The 22,769-nt window shown below is 40.8% G+C and overlaps 1 long non-coding RNA gene across 1 annotated transcript; it reads left to right on the top strand.

Annotated features, from left to right (window-relative positions):
- The first annotated feature begins 19,462 nt into the window (after window positions 1-19,462).
- LOC145731842 (uncharacterized) lies at window positions 19,463-20,476 on the top strand. Its single transcript, XR_014178890.1, has 3 exons — window positions 19,463-19,835; window positions 19,972-20,269; window positions 20,329-20,476. It is a non-coding gene; the product is annotated as an uncharacterized LOC145731842 (long non-coding RNA).
- Window positions 20,477-22,769: the final 2,293 nt, after the last annotated feature.

The following is a 22,769-nucleotide window of genomic DNA, read 5'->3' as shown; positions in this document are numbered from 1 at the left end:
AGAACGAAATCGAAGTCTCAGTCAAGAAGAAATCCAAGAATTAAATGACATAATTAGACCAGTAGAAGCTGAAACCAATACATCCAACATCAATGTAATATCTGATATCCAAATACAAGCCCCAAGTCGAGAGTCTGATGACATAACTGTACATTCAGCTGCAGAAGACCCTATTTTAAACATTCCAATAACTGAAAATTGCCTCAATACTTATACGAATCAAATCATTTTCACCCTAAAACCTAAAGGACGTTATCACGTAATTCGAAGTAGTTTATTTCAAACCAAATTTCGATATTCTGTGTGTCTTACTGAACACTATTGGGAAGAACTTATAAAATTCTTTAAAGAGCACATAAGTCCAAATAAACTGTACTGTTTATATATAGCTAAATCCGAAATAGACTTAGCTAATAGAATCAGTATCATTTTACCAGAAACGTTTCAACATAATTCTTATAAGCTAGTACTTACAAGAACATTAGTAACAGACATTGAGGATGAAAATCGTCAAAACCAACTCATTGAATATCATCATAATAAAAGTCATCGTGGTATTAATGAAGGTTTAATGACCCTAAAAAAGCTCTATTACTGGCCAAACATGAAATTAGATCTGACAACTTATGTGAATAATTGTGAAATTTGTCAACAAACGAAATACGACAGACATCCACCGAAAATTAATTTCAGTATTTCTCCTACACCTTCACAACCTTTTGAGAGCATTCACATGGACGTATTCCAAATTAATAGTGTCAAGTTTCTCACAATTATTGATGTCTTTTCGCGTTATGCACAAGCTTATGAACTCCAACCAGCTTGTACCGCTACAATTGTGTTAGATAATCTTGCAACTTTTATCAGTCACCATGGCCTACCTCAACAAATAACATGTGACAATGGTACGGAATTTAAAACGTCCTTGTTCTTAGAATTTTGCAAACTTCACAAAAATTAAATTACACTTTTCAACAGCTGGTAATTCCAACAGTAATAGTCCAGTTGAGAGATTACATTCAACTCTCATTGAATTATATCGCATCTTAAAACTTAAAAATTCCTCATTAATGCCTAAGGAATTAATGCAATTTTCTATAATAGGATATAATTCATCAATTCATAGTGTTACTAAACAGAAACCTTTCGATGTTATTAATGGACGTATTAACGCTTTAGATCCCTTTGATTTAACAGATGAAATAATCGTTAATAAATATATTAATGACAGAAAAGAAAGACTGAAAACTATATATCAGAAAATCTATGACCTTTCTTTAGAAACGAAAACACGAACAATTGAAAAACATAATAAAAACCGTGAAACTCCACCTGAGTTTAGTGCAAATCAAAAAGTATTTGTTACTGACAAATCAGCTCAAAGAAGTAAAGATAAACCTCGAAGGAAAAAGCATTTTGTCGATCACGATATTGGTAACAAAATAATAACTAAAGACAAGAAGGTTATTCACAAATCACAGATTCAAAAACCTAGACTTTTTTCTGTTCCACAGGAAAATGAACCTGATGGTGCCATTCCTTCTTGTAGTTACACCGTTTGTGACACCGACTCATCTGACTGATGACGACCTCAAAACCATTCCATTAAAAGCACCTCTCCTTCCTTTTAATCCAGGAAATGCTAAAGTCGTAAACACCAAACATACATTCCTACATTTTGTAGAACTTACACCCTTAATTCACCAAATGGAAAATTTAGAATACTTTTATGATTTTGTAAATAAGTCGCTTAACATAACAAACTTTCAGGCATCGCAACTTACATACCATACTAATGCCATCAATTTGCTTAATCATGCAAAGTTTTTAATCCTAGAAGCTAGGAATAAGTTTAATAATATACGACCACATAATCGAAACAAACGTGGACTGATCAATGTAGTTGGAAAAGTCTCAAAGTGGCTTTTTGGTATTCTTGATTCTGATGACGCTGACAAATATAATAAAGCCATTTCAGAATTGCACTATCAGAAAACTACATTACAAAAAGAACTGTCTTTTCAAATTTCACTGACTAAACAGCTGATTGACAACTATAACAGTTCAATAACGATTTTGTACAACAATCAAGCTTTGATTAAGTCTCATATTAAAGCTTTTGAAAAATTAATAAATAAAACCTTAGTTGACACAACTACTCTACTAAGAATTCAAAGTACCATCCTTCAAATAATCTTTAGTAGTCAAAACCTAATAACATTTTTGGATAACTTGGAAAATGCAATTATGTTTGCACAACTTAATGTTTTACATAGTAGTATAATTTCATACCATGAATTGGATACCATCCTTAAAGATTTGACAAAACTTTATGGTAATGATAAACTATTAACATTAAGTAATATTCAGTACTATTATAAACTGTCTGCTCTCCAAGTAACCTTCTCCAAAAATAAAATAATTTTTGCAATTCACTTTCCAATATTTCTCAAAGAATCCTTTGAAATGTTTCACCTTTTACCTATACCAATGAACAATTCCATCATTGTACCCCACTCACCCTACATGGTAATTGGAGCCGATTCTGCCGAATATGAAGAAGACGCCTGTCCGATGATCGAAAACACCTACATCTGTAAAAATCACCTGGAAATTCAGAGAGATGATTGTGCTGTTCAACTTATCAGACACGCCAATATTGGAAAATGTGAAGTGACACCAGTACGAGTAACCGACGCCATAATTCAATCAATAACAAATGAATACGTTTTAGCAATACCAACAAATAGTCCACTTAAAGTTCACAAGTTATGCCAAACTAAAGAGATTGTATTTTTAAACCACCCTAATTTGGTCAAAATTCCAAGAAATTGTGGGATAGGCATCTTAGATAACCAGTTTTGGAATAAAGAGGACATAATTCCAGGAAATCCATTTATTCTTCCTCAAATGGAGTTTTCCTTAAATCACTCTGTTGCCCTTAAGCTAAAGCCTTTGGAACTGACGTCACTAAACTTAAAAGATATCAAGAGTCTTAGTGAAAGTAGATACTACGCAGACTTTCTAGACGAAGAAAACATTCATCCAGTGGTTTGGAGCTTTTCAACATCTTTCCTGATGGTAACCCTTGCCATGCTTTTGATGTTTGCAGTCTGGAAGTTCTATCAATTCAAGAAGACGAAGCGTCAGCCAACCGGTCATTCCACCACCGAGAGGGATGTTCCTGAAAACAACATGGTACCCCGGTTGTTTCCATCTAGGTTGGGAGGAGTTATGAACCCATAACAGCTGACCAGTGTCTAGTATAGTAGAAGTGCTTAGCCTAGCAGTGCATAGGTATTAAGTATAGCCCATTGTATCAAATCAAATCATTCTTTAGACCGCTTTGCTATAGTTCACATCCAAGTTAGAGAAATAAAGTTTTTAAAAACGAATTTTGTATTTTCAAACTTATAATTAACTCTAAACGTTTATCAAACGGAGGTAAACAAAGAATGAACTTTCGCGTACGACTTTCCTGATAGTCTCAATCGATAGGGGATCGAAAATGATTCATTTTCCCCAGATCCCACTTTTCCAGCTTTATCCAGTTTTCCTGGATCAGCCAATTTGTGGTAACTGCGTAGAAGAATGCTTAAGCTCGGGAAAAACCCAATTTTCTTTTTAGAAGTCGCCACTACGGAAAAAACGAAGCGTTAAAGTTTCCTCTTTCCGTAGATATACAACACTTAGACATTCTTCTACTTCTTCACCCTGCCACGTGTGAAAACGTGACAGGCTGCAGAAACCACCCCTAATTTTCCAACTTGCGTGCCTGCCACAACGGTTATTATTTATCCCTCGGGAAAATGGGTGAAATAAAAGTTGTGCGCCTCATTGAGCACTATAACATCCCGGTGTCGGAAAAATTCCGAAAAATCCCTTTCGACCGGGAAATTGGGAAATGTTCGTAAATTTCTGCATTTTGCAAAACACGCGTGCCTTCAGCACCCCGTTTTTCAGCCCCTATGGAGTTAAACTCGTTCATTTTTCTTGGGCATGTAAAAAACACCCTGCCCAATGCAACTGTCTATAGTGAAAGAGACATGCTGAAAGCTTTTTGAACCCCATTCTAAGGGTGTCAAAAGTCAATAATCCGAATCCGGTGTCCGTTTCTTTTTCCCTCTAACTTTTTAACCCCTTAAGGGATGTTAGGGAAAAAATGTCATTATCTGAAGGTTATCAAATACTTTCAATTGGTAAAGGTAGTTTTTGGCTATGTTGAGGTTTTCACCCCTAAAAACTACCCTTTATCGTTTTTCACCCTTAAGGAACCACCCTAGGCGGTTGAAAGTGGGTTCAATCGATTCGTCTTGCCAAATTACATAATAACCCCGTTTACGGCATTCAATTATCTCAACCCTTCAGGATTTACAGGCCTCGAACGGGGATGGCCGAAACGGTGGAATGTGGTCATTTTCCGGAAAACGCGTTGACCGATTTTCTTCATTTTGCCACCATTGGTCTTAGATCGTTGAGTACTACCAGAGTACCAACTTTCAGAGTTCTAAGTTCAACGGTGTGGAAATTAGAAACTTATCGGGCCGCAAAATTTCAAACTGAATTTTGACGGGACATTTTTTCGAGTTAGCAGTTTGCCATTGGCGCATTCGATGCGGATTACCGGACTACATCGATTGCACCAAAAATCAACTTCGTAACTCTTTCCTGGACTTTACCAGGAAGAAAACCCTTAATCCAGAAATTTTGGAGTATATCCACAAGTGGGCGGGGCTAATTCTGGAATTTTGCTGGCATTGGTCAATTATGACCAAATGGCACAAAAAAGGGTCAAATTAGTATATAAATAGGGGTCATTTTTACCTAAAATTAAGTTATTTTCAAGTGTCTTCAGAGTGTTTTCTCAGTCGTTTTAGAGTGCCAGTCGGAGCATAGCTCGACTGTTCGTGACGTTTCAACACATAGCCTAAATTATTTTCACCAGTAACAACTTAAGCGACTTAGTCGATTTTGCCAAGTTTTTCGAAATTTTATTTTTTCAACTACTTGTGTCATTTTGATGTCTCTGGAGGGATATTAGGAAGTGTGATAGAAACCGCGTTTGTGTTCAAAGTGTTCTTTTTCCGAAAATCGCGAAGTGTACCGGGAAGTGATTAAAGCCATTCCGAAAAAGTGTTGTGTGTGAAAAATAGTGTTCTTGGATTATACCAGCCTATTGCCACTACATTTGGAGAAACCCAAGGTCGTATAAGTGTTTGCCCTTTCCATCTTGTGTTTTAGCGCTAATTCAACCCTGAGTGTACCGTGACGTCATTAGTTTACCGAAATTAGCGCGTTTTAATTAACCCTAATTATTTTGCCACAATTTGGCCATTCGAGTATCTAACTTGTCACTGTTACACGCACCGCGGAAATTTCACTTTTGTTCTTATTTGATTGTAATTAAATTCAATTACCAGCTGATCACTCTCCTAATTAATCCATATTAATTTAGAGATCAATTACAGACTGATTAATTTTCATTACTCTTCTAATTAATCTACATTAATTTAGAATCAATTACAGACTAGATAACTTTCATTAATTTTTGATTAAAAATTAATTTATTGATCTTGACTGCAATTATTTTGCCTTATCAATTTATCTTTTGTCTCTTCTAACTATTTCTTGTTAGAGCACTGCACTTAAACTTAAAGTTCGATTCATTCATTAGCTTCAATTAAATTCATAAGCCCCTCAGGCAAGTTTGATATGAACGTAGCTTTTACTGAGTTATCGTTCAGCCTGAACTTGTGGGTGTGATTTAGACCCATGATGAATTGAACTGAGTCGCTTTGCCTCTCAAATAGTTCACTGTCAAAAAGACAGACCTCTGAGCAGTCAGAATCGAAACCAACAAGACAGGTCGGCAGAAAGCTCCGTGAAACTGCGGTTCACGTGCGTTCTAACCTCCTTAATAGAGAGAGTTTTAGTAGCGTCATACGTAAAGTCTGGATTGATACGATCATATCCAACATTACCAAAGCTTTCCTTTTATTGTTCCTATTCTCAACTATAATTAATATCATAGGATATTAATTAATTAAGTTGGATTAAATTTGAATAAATTTAAATTTTTCTAAATCAATTAAAGTTTGATTAAATTTAAATAAACTCCGAATCAATTAAAGTTTGATTAACTTTTCTTAATTAATCACTTTGATTAATTAATTAATTAACAAAATTTAATTATTTTAAGTATTCAGTCGCCCAGAGAGGCTCAAAGACTGGATATTCTGTGGCAAGAGCCTAGAAAACTCTTTGCAGCTTAATAAAAGCATCCCTATCCAGATTTTTCCCTTTTATCCTTGGAAAAGCGTCCTTCTGTTAGTCCAGAAGTGACTAGCTGGCATCCCGATTCAATAAATTTAGCTTAAATTTTTTAAACGTTTTTCACTGGGGGAGTTACCCATCACAAACCCAGAAGGGTAAGACGGATTAATTTTCCGATTGGCGCGTGTTTGCGTGCACGGTCCGAGGCGTCTGTAGCAGTGACTTGTGACTTTTGGCGGAGTGACCGTCGGACTCGCCCGTTACATAAAGGTAACGAAGCACAATGAGCGTCCCTCGGCGTAACACGCATCCGTACAATACGCGACAAAACCCCACGACAAACCTTGCAGAGGACACCCCTAGCTATTATACCCCATACCGCATTCAGGAGTTGAGATACCCTGAGGAAGACGACATGTCCTCTCATCAAGAGGAAGTGCCACGCCCTTTGGCTACGTCACCACAGTCGTCGACGCCGCGTCATGGCATCCCTGGTGGGGACTTCGAAAACATAGAGGCTACGACGCGCCAAGCGCGTCATAGCGTCTCTGTTAGTGAGTGTGGTGTTGCTGAAGCATCATCCCTAGTAAGACCCGCTTCATCACAAGTAGATACTCCGGTCAATCCAGAGCCACAGTCTCTATCGAGACATGGCGGAACTTTGAGTAATTTTGGGCAGGCCGATGATTATTCAGCACCATTATACCGTGAAGGGAGTTCTTCAGACCCGCTTCACTTTTTAACCCGCCAGCCGAAGTCAATACGACTTCTGTTGCAGCGTAGCTTGCAAATACATTATCCAGGTGATCAACCCGTGCAAGAAACTTCCCGTTTTGCTTTCGAACAATTGCCTGACAGTCAGGTACAACCCATCGTCGCTATAGACGATAGTCCGTCCACGCAAGACTCGTTGAACTCTAATGCTACGGCAATTCAACCCTTAAAATCAACTAGTGAACAAACCCCAACTTTAAATGAGCAGGAACAAGATGAGCCCTTGTATTACGGGTGCCCGAGAGCTGAACAGCTTGACGGTATGTCAACACCTGCTCAACCCAGGCGTCTTGATGTCTTATATCCGGACCCACGCAATCCACCGACTTTGCGTCCCGTGGGCCCCCGGTTTAAGTTCCCGACAACTCCCAACCTTGAGCCTTCAGCTTTTGTTGCCGCTCAGCGGGAGCAGGAAAATGCGGTACGGAATGTAGAGCATCATTCCCTTCCGCGTTCTGCTGCCGCTAGCGACAGACAACCCTCTTCAGCAGGCGCTCGTCCCCCTTCAGGACCTTTATCGAGCACTGCTTATTCATCTCGTGAAGGTGCGAGATCAGAGTTGCTAACGCCAAGCGGCTCAATCCTAAAGTTGACGGGCTTCACCCCAGAGTCTTCGCCTATTAAGCGTGAACCTTTTGTGATCCGTACGGACACTCAGTTCTTAACCAATCCGACGGAAAACTTTCAAACCGGGAATCACCCTTCTGTGCCAGCTTATCGACCTGATGGGTCAAGCGCATGCGTGCAGGGTATAGTAGCAGAGGAATCTGAAGTAGAATTAGGACATGGTAATATTGAAACAGGTGCGTCCAGACCTGTGTACAGGCCAGGCACGCCTGTCTTACCTAGATTTAGAAATTTGGCATCGCTTCGAACAATGCGCAGAAGTTAACGTCAATTTACAACTTGCCCAGGCAGTAGCCTTGTTGGCAGATAAAATTCAGACTTTACGCGGAGCGCCACCGGCGTTTACCCGCAAATATGCAGGGCTAGTTCATGCGCACCCCGTAATTTTTATAGAAGAGTTAAATCAGCATTTCGCTGATCATGGGATTGTGGGTGACGCAGAGCGAATGCGAGTTGTTGCATTTAGCCTAAACGGAGCAGCTAAAGAGTGGTTTGAGCCCATGAGAATTTATCATGAAACGTATCGTGGTTTCGTACACCGTTTCATCGAAAAATACAATTCGAGGGAATTTTTAAACTCAGTCCGGGTAGAACTTTATGCTACACGACAAGGGCCAAAAGAGCCAGTCGATAGCTTTATTAGGCGTAAAGTAGCTTTATACAGTAGGATAGCTTTAGATGGAACTCAGCCAGAGTTGATAGAGCTAATAATGCCCTTGTTACGCCCCAATCTGCGAGCGCACTTGCGGTATCACACCTACTATTCGTGGGACGAATTCGTGGCCAGAGCTATCGAACTGGAACGTGACGTGCTAGAGGGAATGGAGCAGGAACTTCAAACGCCCCGCGCCCGACCATATCAGGCTCCGGCGCGGCGCGATGTGTCTCCCCAGCGTCAAAACGCGTATTCGCGCCCCTACGCGCCTTACCGACCACAACGCTACCCTGAGCCTCGGGAAACCCCCCGACCGGCTCAACATGAGCGAGCTCCAGTACCGGAGCGCCGAGCAAATCCACCTCGAAACTCTCCTCCGGTTCAGCAACCAAAGAATCGACCGACGGGTCCAGACCGTCGCTGGTCGCCCAGGCAGGGCAATCAACCCGGCGAGAATCGCCGAATTGCCACTGTCAACAGAACGGCAAGAATAGCCAACCCACCGACGGAGAGACCCACACAAGAAGTGGCTCCGCCGGCAAGAGCGATCGCCGCAGAACAATCTCCTGCTGCTGATCGCACTAATTTGAACAATACAAATCCTCGACGCCAACGTCAGGCTCCGGGAAATGTCAACAGGGCGGCCCAGCACTAAATACCACGTTGTTGCCCCGCTCGCTCATAAATCCTCGGAAAGCGCCTGAAAGCGTCTACACAACCTTCCGTCCTACGCAAAGACGTAGTCCCGGAAGGGATAGAAAACCGCGATGCTGAAACAGAACTTCTTAAAACTTCCGACCTTCAGTCAAACTTAAAACAGGACGGATCGCTTCAAATTTCAACCCAGGCCGCATGCAGCAAACCTGCTCATGCGTCCCAAATTATAGAGCTCAAAAGCTCTGATTTAACTTCTTCGGCCCCCGTGCCGCTTCAAGGATCGCGGAAAAGGAACTTTCGACATATACAATTGCCGCCTTTTCGCGATTTAACAGTTTATAGCGCAAATTGTGCAAATGCCCCAAGGCCAAAAATTCGAATCCAGCTCTTTGGAAAACCCATCGAAGCGTTATTAGATTCTGGATCCGATGTGTGTTTGATCAGCTCCTATTTGGCACCACAGGCCAAACTGGACGGAACACGCTTAGAATTACGCATGGCTGTAGATGGCGAACTAAAGACTACCAAAGGATCGCTCAAGATAGAGTTCAGGATAAGGGATTTCCTTTACATTGCAAACATGCATGTAATAGACGGTTTGGGAGCTCCACTTATCCTGGGACGCGATTTCTTGGTACAGGAAGACGCCACTTTAGACTTCGGACGATCCTGCGTCCATATTGGACGTCAGCAACGTCAAACGGCCTACTGGATTGCTCACCGCAACCAGAAGCCCAGTACTGGAATATTACCACCACTACCGAATGATATCTATCCCGGCATAGTAGATTTGTTAGCCGATTTCATCAACGTGTTTGATTCCGGTCTTCAACAGCCAACTACCAGAACCACGCAGCATCATATCGCGCTGAATTCTGGCAAGATAGTGAATAGACGATGTTATCCATTGTCGCCGCAGAAACGCCAGATCGTTTACGAGCAGGTGGATGAGATGCTAGCTGCGGGAGTTATACGACCATCCAACTCACCGTACTCGTCATCCCCTGTGCTGGTAATTAGACCAGGCAAAAAACCGCGTTTCTGTATTGATTACCGACCGTTGAACGAACTAACCGAAGACGAAGCTGCCAATCTTCCCAGAATCACTGATGCCATTAAACATTTGGCGGGAGCCAAATATTTCACCGTCCTGGACCTCAAAGCTGGATATTGGCAAATCCCTCTGGACGAGGTGTCCAAGCCATTAACAGCATTCTCCTTACCGGACGGAGCAACGTACGAGTTCGAAGTTATGCCATTCGGCCTTAAGAATGCGCCCAGTACTTTCCAGAAACTTATGGCAGGAGAAGTACTCGTGGGCTACATAGGTAAATTCGTTCAAGTTTACCTTGATGATATAATTATCTTTTCAAGTACCATGGAAGATCATTTACGTCATCTTCGACTCGTACTAGAGCGTCTGGAATTACACTCACTAAAAGTGTCACCAGAAAAATGCCAGACAAGATCTGGATTATTTGGGATTCAGAGTTCACGGATCATTCATCGAACCCCAGATAAAACATCTCGATCAAATACGAGAATTTACAGTACCACGCACCAAGAAACAATTACAAAGTTTTCTAGGTGTTTGCGGATGGTTACGCGAGCACGTACCCCGCTATTCTGAATTAACCGCTGCAATGACTGACTTGCTGCAGGGAAAAGGGAAACCTTTCAAGTGGACCCGTGAGGCTCAAGAATCCTTTGAGAAGACCAAGGAGGCCCTGGCTGAAGCCAGACCCTTAGCTCGACCCAACTTCCAGCAAACTTTTATCGTCCAAACCGACGCAAGCGCGGTAGGCATGTCCGCCGTGTTATACCAAGAATATGAAGGCAAACGACACTTGATATCACATGCAAGTGCCAAATTTAAAGCGGCTGAGCGCAGTTACCATGTTAACGAGCAAGAGTGCTTAGCACTTGTCTGGGCCCTCGGAGTTTATCGGGGTTACCTGGAAGACAGTCCATTTATCGTACGAACAGATAGTAGATCGTTAACGTGGTTACATAAATTCAAGGACACACGAGCGAAGTTAACGCGATGGGCGTTATTGCTCCAGGAGTTTGCGTTCAAATTAGAACATGTGCCAGGAACTCAGAATGAGTTACCAGACTTTCTATCCAGACAGCCGGAAAATGCCGAATATTCAGGAACGCCAGATAATGACCGATTGTTACCTCCCACGGGAGAAGTAGAAGAAAGCCCAACGCAGCCTCAGGCTTGTCAGATCACAATCGATCAATTATTCGAGCAGGTAGCGCAATCGCAATTAAACGAACAATCAATACGCTACTGGAGATCCATAGAACTGCAGAGGGTGAAAGGACTCCATCACAACGTAAACTGGCTCAACGATTTGTCACATACGAGGGACTTTTATGGAAGCGTGCTCCAGGAGGAGACCGCTTGGTTGTTCCCCGTTTCATGGTGGACAGGGTTATATATAATTACCACGACGTACCCGAGCGAGCACATCCTGGCACAGCCGAGACTATACGACTGATTGCCCAAAGATATTTCTGGGGATGTATGCAGCAAGAAATCGGTAAATACGTCAAAGATTGTCTTATCTGCGCTGTCGCCAAAACGCAGCAAAGGCAGAAACCTGCTCCGCAACATGCTAGAACGCCAACCACGCCCTGGGAAATGTTATCCATTGACGTCATAGGACCTCTGGACCAATCCCGTAACGGTAACAAGTTCATCGTGGTTATCGAGGATGTGTTCACCAAATGGACTGAAGCTTTTCCAATCCAGGAACAAAGGGCAAAGCCAGTTTTAAGTGTGTTAAAAGATGACGTGGTTACCCGTTTCGGCGTGCCGAAAACAATTGTTTCCGACCAAGGGAACCCTTTCATGTCCAACATTTTCCGAAATTTCTGCGAACAAAATCACATTACTCATCTTCTCTCTTCTGTATACCATCAGCGTGCAAATCCTGTGGAACGTCGTATCCAGGAGCTGAAAAAGGTTATTAGAGTGCTCCTGCAAGGTCGAGTAACCAGACCACCCAAAGATTGGGAGATGGTTTTACCGCAGGCACTCCAAGTCCTCCGTAGCAGACGGAATAGAGCTACCGGAGAGACCCCTAGCTCCTTAATGCTGGGATATGAAATGCCAGTACCAGGAGAATGGAGAACCAGATGGATGGATGCAGAACGAAGGCGCGATCTGGAAACACGAGAGAGAGCGAGACAACAACAGGAAAGGCACCAGGCATCGTATAACGACCTGGCAGAGCCTGCTGTCACTTTTAAACGTGGAGATCGCGTACTAATTCGAAACTTCACAAGTAGCCAGTTCCAGAACCGTTGGGTTGGACCTGGAGAGATCGTCCGTAGAACCGGCGACTCCACTTACGATATCTTAATTGACGGTCGTGAGACAAATTACCATCTGGACGACATCAGACCGTGTCCAGTTGGTCACGAACCGCCACCTGATGAACCAGGATATAGATCCTCGTCATCTAGCGAAACTGACCCGGATGAGGCAGGACCAGAGGGGTTAGGAAATCGTTTTCCCGAAGAAGCCACTTCTTCAGAAGATGAGACGCCAATGCGCGTTGAGATATTGGCGGAGACACATCCCCAATCTGAACTTCGACCCGCTGCTGCTGCTGAAGACTCAGTTTCAGTTCCGTCAAACGCATATAGCGTTGATTTAATTTCCTGGGATGAGCCAGAGCAAGACTCCGCTATCCTAGCTTTAGAAGCTTTCTTGAAAGCCTAATAAATGCCGTAAATACGTGCACACGCAACTCGGGGAGGAGTAGTTTAAGTAGTTAGGCGTTCGTCTCCTCAAAACGAGTTTAGCTTCTAAAAAGTCCTCTTGGACAGTCCTGAAAAGGAACATTTGAGTAGAGTCGCGAATCAACTGGCTGAAGCTCTCCCTGACTTGTACGCTCACTGTTGAGCAATTTTCACATTTTCCAATGTTACGTTATCTAGTAGGGAAAATCCCGTTAGCGAAAGCATTGATGATTAATTTTTAAGTAGGTAATGAGTAGAGAAATTCCTCATTAACCTTCATTAAGAAACTTGTAGTTTTAAGTAGGTAATGAATAGAGAACTTCTTCATTAACCTTTATTAATAAACTCGTAGTATTAAGTAGATAATGAGTAGGAAAACCTCCATTAATCTTCATTAATAGGTAGTTAATTTTAAGTAGTTCATGAGTAGGAAAACCTCCATAAACTTTATTAAAATTAAATAATTAGATGATAAGTAGTTAACTGACAGAACAATCTGCAGTAACTTCATCGGATTTAATGAGAGTGACGTGCGTGTAGTGCGGCTCCATTAAATAATTCTACCGTTGGTTGTTAGGACCTGAGATTAGTATTAGTACGTTCGAAAATTTACATGACTGAGTAGATGTACATAGAGTTAGAATAATTAGCTAGGGAGCTAGTTATTAAGGAAAAAAAAAATAGATGAAAAAAAAAAAAAAAAAAAACTAGATACAAAAAAATAGACAAAAATAGAAAAAACTTAAAAAAAATAGACAAAAATAGAAAAAACTTACAAAAAAAGACTGAACTATATACCAGCACCAATAGGATTAAGCTAGTATTAGGAATTGTACCAAATCTAGTACTCTAATGTACATATTGTTAGTTAGTAAGGTCATGTTAATTCACTCGAATTGTCGCGAATTACTTTGTCTCAGTGAGTTGAGCAATCAACGTTATTGCCCTTTATATCACTTGTCTTCATGACAGAACTGATCCATATACATTGCCATTAGCAACCATTCCAGCCACGTCAGATCGGATAGAATGTACTGACATAGCGGAACCAGTTTGAACTCGACATCGTCTAAAAGACAAGCTTCTTTTAACCGATGCCTCGCCTATAGAGGGGGGTGTCGTGAAAACGGATTTGGCAAAAACCACCGTTTCGCGATGTTTAAAAAATTCCAAACTGGTTCGCCAATTTCGCCAATTTTGAGTTCAAACCACTCATAATTGCGTTAATTAACCGTTTTATTGATGTTCGATCATAAAACGATTGATTTCCGTGAGTTTTTCCGAAAGAAAAATGTCCGAAAATTTTGCGATGTTTTCGCGTGCAAAGTTCACGATGTACTGAAATCGCAAAATTTCCGTGCCCGTATTTATAGGTTCGGAATGGGTTCCGCCCCTTTTTCAAAAACATCGATAATTTTGATTTTACGGCGAGACGAATGGATCCAAGTGATCAAAAATTTCAAACTGAATTTTGACGGGAAAAATTTTCGAGTTAGCAGTCCGGACTTGGTGCATTAGATGCGGATTACTGATGTACATCGATTGCACCAAAAACCAACTTCGTAACTCTTTTCTGGACTTTACAATGAAGAAAACCCTTGATCCAGAAATTTTGGAGTATATCCACAAGTGGGCGGGGCTAATTCTGGAATTTCGGTGGCATTGGTCAATTATGACCAAATGGCACAAAAAAGGGTCAAATTAGGATATAAATAGGGGTATTTTTACCTAAAATTAAGTTATTTTTCAAGTGTCTTCGAGTGATTTCTCAGTGCCAGTCGGAGCATAGCTCGACTGTTCGTGACGTTTCAACACATAGCCTAAATTATTTTCACCAGTGACAACTTAAGCGACTTAGTCGATTTTGCCGAGTTTTTCGAAATTTTCTTTTTTCAACTACTTGTGTCATTTTGATGTTTCTGGAAGGTCATTAGGCAGTGTGGTAGAAGCCGCGATAGTGTTCATAGCGTTTTTTCCGAAAATAGCGAGTGTACCGGGAAGTGAATAAAGCCATTCCGAAAAAGTGTTGTGTGTGAAAAATAGTGTTTTTTGGATTGTACCAGCCTATTGCCACTACATTTGGAGAAAACCAATGTCGTATAAGTGATTTGCCCTTTTCAGCTTGTGTTTAGCTTTAATTCAACCCTGAGTGAACCGTGACGTAATTAGTGTACCGAAATTAGCGCGTTTTAATTAACCCTGATTATTTTGCCACATTTGGCCATTCGAGTATCTAACTTGTCACTGTTACACGCTCCGTGGTAATTTCACTTTTGTTCTTGCTTGATTTTAATTAGCTTCAATTACCAGCTAATTACTCTCCTAATTAATCCATATTAATTAAGAGATCAGCACAGACTAGATAATTTTCATTAATTTTGATTAAAAATTAATTTATTGATCTTGATTGCATTTATATTGCCTTATCAATTTATCTTTTGTCTCTTTTAACTATTTCTTGTTAAAAAGCACTGCAACTTAAACTTAAAGTTCGATTCATTCATTAGCAGCAATTAAATTCATAAGCCCCTCAGGCAAGTTTGATATGGACGTAGCTTTCACAGAGTTATCGTCCAGCCTGAACTTGTGGGTGTGATTTAGACCCATGATGAATTGAACTGAGTCGCTTTGCCTCTCAAATAGTTCACTGTCAAAACGACAGACCTCTGAGTAGTCAGAGTCAAACCAACAACTCAGGCCGGTAGCAAAGCTCTGTGAAACTGCGGTCCACACGAGTTTTTACCTCCTTAAGAGAGTTTTATTGGTGTCATACAAAGTCTGGATTGATCCAGTCATATCCGAGATTACCAAAGCATTCCTTTTATTATTCCTATTCTCAACTCTAATTAATATCATAGTGATATTAATTAATTAAGAGTAAATTTAAATAAATTTCAAATCAATCTAAGTTTGATTAATTTTTCATACTTAGTCAATGTGATTAATTAAGTTATTAATAAAATTATTTACTTTAATATTCAGTCGCCCAAGGAGGCTTAAAGACTGTTTATTCTTTAGCAGGAGCCTAGAAAACTCCTAGCAGCTTAAGAAAGCATCCCTTTCCCAAATTTTTCCATTCTATCCTTGGAAGGACGTCCTTTTGTTGGTCCTGGAGTGACTAGCTGGCATCCCGTTTCAATAAATTTAGTTTAAAATATTTAAACGCTTTTCACTGAGTGAGTTACCCATCACGAACCCAGAAGAGTAGAACGGATTAATTTTCCGATTGGCGCGTGTTAGCGTGCACGGTCCGAGGTGTTTGTAGCAGTGACTCGTGAGATTTGGCGGAGTGACCGTCGGGCTCGCCCGTTACATCAAGTTAACGAAGCACGATGAGCGTCCCTCGGCGTAACACGCACCCGTATAATACGCGACAAAACCCCACGAAAAACCTTACAGAGGACACCCCTAGCTATTATACCCAAAACCGCATTCAGGAGTTGAGATACCCTGAGGAAGACGACATGTCCTCTCATCAAGAGGAGGTGCCACGCCCTTTGGCTACGTCACCACAGTCGTCGACGCCGCGTCACGCATCGTAATTTCAGCTTCAGTCAGTGTCTAACTGGTGTGGCGTTCTGTTTACAAGTTTTACTATGTCGCGTCGAGTAATATCTAGTGATGACGAGTTGCCATCAACAAGCCAGGATCAGCCGCGGCGTAGAAAACAGCGGGTTGATGACGAGGTGCCATCAACTAGCCAGGATCAGCCTCGGCGTAGAAAACAGCGGGTTGATGACAAGTTGCCATCAACTAGCCAGGATCAGCCGCGGCGTAGAAAACAGCGGGTTGATGACGAGGTGCCATCAACTAGCCAGGATCAGCCTCGGCGTAGAAAACAGCGGGTTGATGACGAGGTGCCATCAGCTAGCCAGGATCAGCCTCGGCGTAGAAAACAGCGGGTTGATGACGAGGTGCCATCAACTAGCCGGGATCAGCCGCGGCGTAGAAAACGGAGAGTTTTTGTCATGGCCGATGATTTGTCATCTTCACAAAGTGACTTAGAAAATAAAAGAGATTTTTCCCCGGCTAAAGAGGATCCACGAATTCACGTGGCAACTGCCATAGTGGAGGAGCTTGGCCGCGTCCGTAAACTTGCTTTGGAGGGCGAAATATTGGAGTTTGACATGTGGAGTGCTGAATCCAAACATGTGGAGTGCTGAATTCGATGCATACTCAAGCGCCAGCAACTTTAGAAACACTGCAAGAGCAGGTTGATGAAGCTGTTTGCCTGGGTAAGAAAATGTCTTTTTAAAAGAGGCATTTTGTCCTTTTAAAAAAGGGATTTTGTCCTTTTAAAAAAGGCATTTTCTTATTCAAAAAAATCGGTTCTTTTCAGAACCACAAATTAATTGAAAAAAGAAAGCTCGTTCAATTTGTTGTGTGTTGTTTTTGTTTTTTTTTTTTTTTGCAACATATGTATTGACGACGACGATAACAAAGGAAAAAATCCACTCGCCCGCTTTGTAGCGCACTAACCGAATAAATTACTCGCGTTTGTGGACAATCTTTCTCCAATTGTTTTTTAACGTTTTAAAACCGGCAAAGATCGACTTCGGTGTTGATCTAGCGTTCATAAATGACATTTTTGTGTCCAATTACGTCCGCTGGGACTATATTGGACCCTGTAGTACGAAGTGAATCGTTTAATTTAGCTTTTAATCAAGGTAAGTGAAAGCAAAACTCAGAGTCGATCTCCACAAATATTTATTAATAAAAGTTGTTATCTGCCTAACATGTTTCGGGTGTATTCAGATACCCATCTTTAGAGGCTGTAAGTTATACAGTGTGTTAATTAAATACTTATAAAACTAAGGATATGGAAGCCTACCTTAACTAGATCACTAGTCTGCTGACTGTCATTCTAAAAGGGGGGACAGCTGAACCCAGATGTACTAAGGTGGTTTTTTTATTCTGCACGGGGGAAAAAAACCTTGATCAAAAAACCCAGTTCTGGTTCAGAGGTGACAGGTTGCTCCGTTTTTTATTCTCGAAGGGGAAAAAAACTTAATCAAAACCCAGTGTTGATGTCAAAAATGAAGTTAGTTGTTCGGTTTTTTATTCTTGAAGGGGGAAAAAACTTAATCAAAACCCAAAGAAGTTGAATGATGTAAAAACTGCATGTTTATCTGTAATAAAAAGCATGAGTAGAAATAGGATGTCCTGAAGGGGTGTATATGTAATGGGGGGGGCGGCAGATAAATTAAAGTCAAAAAGATAAAATGAAAGGCAAGTCAAAAAAAGGGGGGCTAAACTGTATATCTTACCTGAAGGAGACCAAATGGACACGAAAGGGACGTCACACAACAAAAAACCGCGGTGGACACTCACAAGTTCGAAATTTAACAGATTAAAATGGGGGGCGACTTTCCCTTTGTCACTGTGGAGGTGTGACCGTGCAGGGCAACATAGCTTGGGTGCAGCAGGACATGGAGTGGCCAAAATGGCTTCCAACCCACGCCAAGGGCAGGTTGCAGGAAGCGGAAGTCTAGGGGGCAGCAACATATTGCCAAACTCGAAAAAACCAAAAAACAAAAAACCAAATCCCCCAGAGAACTGAAAAGGTCAAAACACCCAGAGCCGGACATGACAGACAGCTGACAGCAGACAATACATGTGTGATCGGTCCACTCATCAAAACAATACAGTGTAAACAAATAAAGTTAGGTTAAATTGGTACTTAACACTAATTATCCGACCGCTTAATTATAGGTTTTACAAATAATGCAATGGTTAGTCGACAAATGAAAGCAAGAAACAAAATTAAAATTAGATTAACGTTAAGTAATGAGCAACCTTCAACCTGGGGACACAAAAGCACGATTAAACACAGTTCTTGAGCACAGGCTCACAGTGGGAGAGCATGACATTGAGACTAGATACTTCTCAATACCTTACTTGGGGCCTTTTTCTCTTGGTTCTTTCTTTCTTCTCTTCCAAGTCCCTGTTCAAGTCCTATGGCATTTCTATCTGCTTTAAAGTATCACACTCTGCATCCCGTTTTCTTGTCAACTCCAAAGATCCAACTCCGCTTCTTAATAAGTCTGGTGTTTACCAGCTCTCTTGCTGCACGGCCAACTGTGAAGCTGTCTACGTTGGTCAAACAGGTAGAAAATTTGCAACTCGAATACATGAACACAAGAGAGAGTTTGAAAAATTTATTAACAACCCAAATTTGAACACTAGCTACATGAAATCACTATTTTCACTCCACCTTCGCCTTAATAACCATACTTTCAACGTTCATGAGGGCTTTAAGCCCCTCCATTTCTGTGGAAAAGGCAATCTGCTGGACCTTCTGGAGGTCCTTGAAATCCACAAGGCTTCATCCAACGATAAGGTGGTCTGCCTTAATGACCAGCTTAGACATAGCTCCACTCCTTTCTTCAGATCCCTCAATTTCTAGTTCCCCAGACACTTTTCCCAGTCCCCCTACATTAAATTTCAACCCCCATTTACCCTTAATCAATTCCCACTGTTTGATACTTACGTTTGCTTTTGCCTGTGCTCAAGAACTGTGTTTAATCTGTGCTTTTGTGTCCCCAGGTTGAAGGTTGCTCATTACTTAACGTTAACTTAACGTTAATCTAATTTTAATTTTGTTTCTTGCTTTCATTTGTCGACTAACCATTGCATTATTTGTAAAACCTATAATTAAGCGGTCAGATAATTAGTGCTAAGTACCAATTTAACCTAACTTTATTTGTTTACACTGTATTGTTTTGATGAGTGGACCGATCACACATGTATTGTCTGCTGTCAGCTGTCTGTCATGTCCGGCTCTGGGTGTTTTGACCTTTTCAGTTCTCTGGGGGATTTGGTTTTTTGTTTTTTGGTTTTTTCGAGTTTGGCAATATGTTGCTGCCCCCTAGACTTCCGCTTCCTGCAACCTGCCCTTGGCGTGGGTTGGAAGCCATTTTGGCCACTCCATGTCCTGCTGCACCCAAGCTATGTTGCCCTGCACGGTCACACCTCCACAGTGACAAAGGGAAAGTCGCCCCCCATTTTAATCTGTTAAATGTCGAACTTGTGAGTGTCCACCGCGGTTTTTTGTTGTGTGACGTCCCTTTCGTGTCCATTTGGTCTCCTTCAGGTTAGATACAGTTTAGCCCCCCTTTTTTTGACTTGCCTTTCATTTTATCTTTTTGACTTTAATTTATCTGCCGCCCCCCCCATTACATATACACCCCTTCAGGACATCCTATTTCTACCCATGCTTTTTATTACAGATAAACATGCAGTTTTTACATCATTCAACTTCTTTGGGTTTTGATTAAGTTTTTTCCCCCTTCAAGAATAAAAAACCGAACAACTAACTTCATTTTTGACATCAACACTGGGTTTTGATTAAGTTTTTTTCCCCTTCGAGAATAAAAAACGGAGCAACCTGTCACCTCTGAACCAGAACTGGGTTTTTTGATCAAGGTTTTTTTCCCCCGTGCAGAATAAAAAAACCACCTTAGTACATCTGGGTTCAGCTGTCCCCCCTTTTAGAATGACAGTCAGCAGACTAGTGATCTAGTTAAGGTAGGCTTCCATATCCTTAGTTTTATAAGTATTTAATTAACACACTGTATAACTTACAGCCTCTGAAGATGGGTGTCTGAATACACCCGAAACATGTTAGGCAGATAACAACCTTTATTAATAAATATTTGTGGAGATCGACTCTGAGTTTTGCTTTCACTTACACTCACTACTCCACTGTGTGCATATGGACTACTACTTTTCGGTTTTAATCAAGGTTTGTAAGCAAATTTTTATTTATACAGTGTGGAACAGCCAAATGGAATAAATTCGATAACGAATAAATGAGAGCGTGTTGGGAAAAACGCTTGGACACGTCGATTTGTATTTTTAAATGCGCATTTATTAAAAAAAATAAAAATTATATAGGGTGTGTCATGTGACAGTGGCCGATACCAACTTTCTTATTTTAAATACAACCCCCTGTATATTATTAGTTTTTTGGATTCTTCAGAAAATTCTAGACATAATTCATGTACAATGTCCCATACCTATCTTCAACTGTTTCGGAAATATTAAGTGTTTTCAGATGTATTACAACAATTAACATTAAAAAAAGAAAATTATTTCATTTCACAAATTCGCTACATTACACTCAATATTTATTTTCACGAACATTTTGAACATCTCTTACATTGAAATTAATGTTTTTTTGTTTTTTTTTTACATTATTTGTGAAATAAAATAATTTTCTTTTTTTAATGCAATTGTTGTAATACATCTGAAAACACTTAATATTTCCGAAACAGTTGAAGATAGGTATGGGACATTGTACATGAATTATGTCTAGAATTTTCTGAAGAATCCAAAAAACTAATAATATACAGGGGGTTGTATTTAAAATAAGAAAGTTGGTATCGGCCACTGTCACATGACACACCCTATATAATTTTTATTTTTTTTAATAAATGCGCATCTAAAAATACAAATCGACGTGTCCAAGCGTTTTTCCCAACACGCTCTCATTTATTCGTTATCGAATTTATTCCATTTGGCTGTTCCACACTGTATATGAGTGTAGTGTGTTTTAAAAAGCCCTTTTTTGTAAATAAGAGATATCTAATCTCTCCAGCGTCCAAAAATACCTATTTTGAACGCTGCCAAAATGTGTTTTTCCCACATTTACCCAAACCGTATGCTCCGTTCAGTACTCCGCACGACCGCTCAACAAATCTCGGCGCATCGCTGTCGCGGACACCGCCTCTTCCGGCCGTAAAATGACTGCAATCTTCCCCGGCAGCCAGTCCGAACTCCGAACCGGGGAGGGCAGCCGAACAACCGGCCGCAGCGGGCGCTACGTGTCCCGTGTAGCTTGCAGTTGGGTTCTGTGTAGGCGGATTTGATAGATGGGGGGGAAATGCGGCCAAGGGGTCGAGTTCATTCAAATCAATCAAATGTTCGTCCGCTTGGTCTATGTTAAGGGGCAAATTATACTTAACAACTCAATGTAAGTATTTAGAAAAAACTAAAAAAGTTAGAAAGGGTGATGTCAGCTGTTCAGACCTTCATGAGTATGCACATTAAATTAATAAGTGAACTCGGTCATAGTTTCATCATACCATCACCCTTACGAACGTGACTGGTTCTTTGACTTTAAAATTATGAAACCGCTAAAAATTATTTTATTTAAAAAAAATTCAAAAATTAAAACAACGGGATGCCAGACTGTTTTCGGCCAAACAGTCTGTTAAGTGTCTAAGTAAATAAAGCTCAACGTGACAACCCTGCCGCGACGATTAATAACGCGATAGCCGCGGAAACTGTAAGAGAGACTAGAGAGACAGCGATAGATCGCGACGGAAGAACGGTGTGTTAAGAAGTCGAATTGGTACACGTTTTTGTTGTTGCTCGTATTTTTGCACGTTTATTTGTCCCGTAAACTAATCTAAGTTATTTGTTAAGTTACAATAAACCAATAATATTGGTAAAGGGTCCTTCGAATTTTTGTTGTGCATAACCCCAAAAGAAGTGCAGTCCAATTAGCTTCACGACTTAACATTTGGTCACTTCAGCCGGATTTGGGTCATCTGGATGATGGAATGCATCAACCTCCAACCTATGGAATTTGGAATTGAATCGATTGATATTGATTAAGTTAAGGAAGCTGCCGGAAACATCGGTGAGTCCGTTCCTTTCTTATGCTTGTTTTCCATACTTTTTGCCATTACCTATCTCGTTTTGTCCTTGAACCACACTGTTACAGTGATCGTTGGTTGTTAGACATAGGTTTTTCAAATTATTGTTTTGCTCGTTCAGTAAAGTTTTTTGTTTTGCATGTAAACATTCACGTATATGAAATTTGTCGATCTCTGCAGGCCTACTGCATTAATCCTGTTTAATTCTATTGGATTTGTTAATTCCACGTGATCGATTTAAGCTTGAAATGGCCGCGAAAGGGAAAAAAGGTAAAGCTCAGTCAGAGGAGACAGTTGATGATGAATTTCGGGAACTTTTACATATTCGTAAAGTTATAATCGAGCGGTTGTCCCGATTTGAACAG

This window comes from Ips typographus, linkage group LG7 (assembly GCF_016097725.1).
Source record: "Ips typographus isolate SLU linkage group LG7, UJ_Ityp_2.0, whole genome shotgun sequence".
NCBI classification, from domain to species: Eukaryota; Metazoa; Arthropoda; class Insecta; order Coleoptera; family Curculionidae; genus Ips; species Ips typographus.
Note: the sequence above shows the minus strand (reverse complement) of the source record. Positions and strands in the feature narration are given on the sequence as shown.